At 38.2% G+C, this 2,555-nt stretch overlaps 1 non-coding gene across 1 annotated transcript; it reads left to right on the forward strand.

Annotated features, from left to right (window-relative positions):
- The first annotated feature begins 1,794 nt into the window (after positions 1–1,794).
- On the forward strand, positions 1,795–1,897 carry LOC125614473. Its single transcript, XR_007345053.1, has one exon. It is a non-coding gene; the product is annotated as a U6 spliceosomal RNA (small nuclear RNA).
- The last annotated feature ends 658 nt before the right edge of the window (positions 1,898–2,555 follow it).

Raw genomic sequence — 2,555 nt, forward strand, 5'->3', positions numbered from 1 at the left:
AAAGATTATCAGGGAAACAAATATAAAATGGCAATCAAATACCCCAGTTGTGATGTCTAGTATCAAAAATACAAATGATACCAAGTACTGATGAAGATGCAGAGAAAAGGAACTCCTTGGGTACTGTTGGTAATCTAAATTATTAACACCATTACAGTAAACAGAATTGTGGGCCCTCAAAAAATTAAAAATATAGCTATTATGTTATCCAGCAATTCCACTAATGGGTATATATGCAAAGGTAAAGAAATAAGTATGTTAAATAGACAGTAACCCTCCCATGTTTGTAGTAGCACTATTCATATGACCAAAAAAAATGGAAATAGTCCATGTATCCATCACTTGATGGATAGATTAAGAAACTACTTGGGTTGTGTCAGTTATCTGCCTAAAGAAACTAGATCGCTACTAGCTGAAGGATACTAAAACACACTCCCAGCACCACCCCACCTTCATCTTGGACAAGGGGAGTAAGGTAGAGCAGCTACAAGAGGAAATTAATCCTAAAAAATTATGATCATACACAGAACTCCTCAAATCCTCCACAGAAGCTCAGGAAAAGACAGATCAACTGACACCCCACTCCAATCATTGTGATGGGTAAAATCACAGTGAACTACATTAGCCAGTCTGAAGGCTTCTGTGCCATAGACAACCCACAGAGAGCCTGCATTCACACGCCCCACAGATGCAGACTGTCATCAAGCCCTTAGATAATGGATACAAAAAAGCCCCAGCAGAGGGGTTCAGGAGCTCATGAATTCACAACTGTCAGCTCTGTGAGAGCTCTGGCAAAGGAGGATCAAATGATCTGCTACCCCAGTCAGAGTTAGTTCCCCAGTGATCTCTATCAGCCAGAGTAGAAACTTCTGTGATATAGACTGCCACAGGTCTAACAATTGCACATAGATACCAACACTATACCACTCTAAGGAACCCCATATAGGGGAGAAAGCATTCCACAGCAGTCAGCAATAGTCATGAGCCCTGCACCATGTGCCACCACACCAAACAGAGACAAACAGCAGATGCAGCACAATCCAAGCACACAGACTCAGGCCACTGGGATGACTAAAAAGTACCAGATGGCAAATAAACCACAGCGACCAGGGATGTAGCTCCTGTGCCCCAACACATCTAGGAAGGTCCACAGCTATGAGTTCCAGATTTGCCAGTTAACTCAATACTCATTCAGACACATGGACACACAGAAAGCATTTCCTGAGGATAATCCCAAGCAGACATAAGAGAACTTCAATCACACACAAAGAGGCTTACAGAGGAGCATCCCAGCCACCAGTCACCATCCCCTGTGCCCAGAAAAAAGCCAAATGACCTTAACCTCTGCACTACAGAGGGGGCAGCTGCCATACACACCCTCAGGCCACCCAATATCACATCAATTAGACCACAATACCGCTGTTTAGATGCTACATCTTACTGGAGGGAGCCCCCACTGAATTCAGTGGCATTGGATATTTGAAGATTTACTTGATGAGTACGTGCAATATTAAAACACTACATTGACTGCTAAGTCACAGACATTTAGGGATAATCCTTTCTGACCCATCAGAAAGTTAGGATGTATATGGACACACCAAAGATTTGGGCGTTCTATAATTGTATGAGAGTTGAGCTGGTATGATTACTACCTCAACATCTAGGGAAACAGAGGTAAAGCCAAGGATTGGTGGGCATCATCTAAAGGTCCCAAATCCTGATAAAATCTAAATTAGGAGGACCTAATAAGAAACTTCTTACCTCAGCATAGCATATCAAAAATAGCTTTAGTTCTTGCTTTGGCAGCACATGTTCTAAAACTGAAATGATACAAAGAAGATTAGCATGGCTCCTGCGTAAGAATGACATGCAAATTTGAGAAGGGTTCCCTATTAAAAAAAAGTTCTAATGTCAATTTTGATCTTAGAGATATTATATTTTTATTAAATAGATGTTTCCCTATTATTCAATATATTTTTCAGTATTGCAGCCCTTGACCTAATTGACTGTTTATCATCTAATATTTCAAGACATTAACAGGAATAATTCTATTTTTGCTTCCCTAGTGGAAAGTTTACATTTGCTCCTTTGATTTATCTTTTTCCTCTATCATTACAAGTTCATCTCACAAATCCTCCCCAATTTTTCCTTCTTTTTATCTTCTTTTTTTATTATTTTTCTCTCTTAACATTTCTCTTTCTTTTTTTTGCCCATTTTTCTCTTTTCCCCTTTTCAACTCTATATAGTGTAATTGATATTTTCTTATCTTTAATCAATAATTATGCAATCAATTAAACATTAAAATTTTATAATTGTATTAGAGAAACTCTGCAGAACATTTTCAATAAATAATCTTTTCCTGAGGTTTATTAGTACATGGATTTGTTCTGAAGTGATTGCTTTTAATAAAGTTTAGTATATTCTCTCAAAGCAGTGCTGATACTGGACACAGCAAAGAGTACATATTGAGTAGGGCCGATGTAATAAAAGAAATTAAAGAAGTTACATTTGTACATAAAAGGAATCATGATTAAGGATCCTACAAGCATTTAAAG

This window comes from Marmota marmota, unplaced genomic scaffold (genome assembly GCF_001458135.2).
Source record: "Marmota marmota marmota unplaced genomic scaffold, marMar, whole genome shotgun sequence".
In the NCBI taxonomy this organism is placed as follows: domain Eukaryota; kingdom Metazoa; phylum Chordata; class Mammalia; order Rodentia; family Sciuridae; genus Marmota; species Marmota marmota.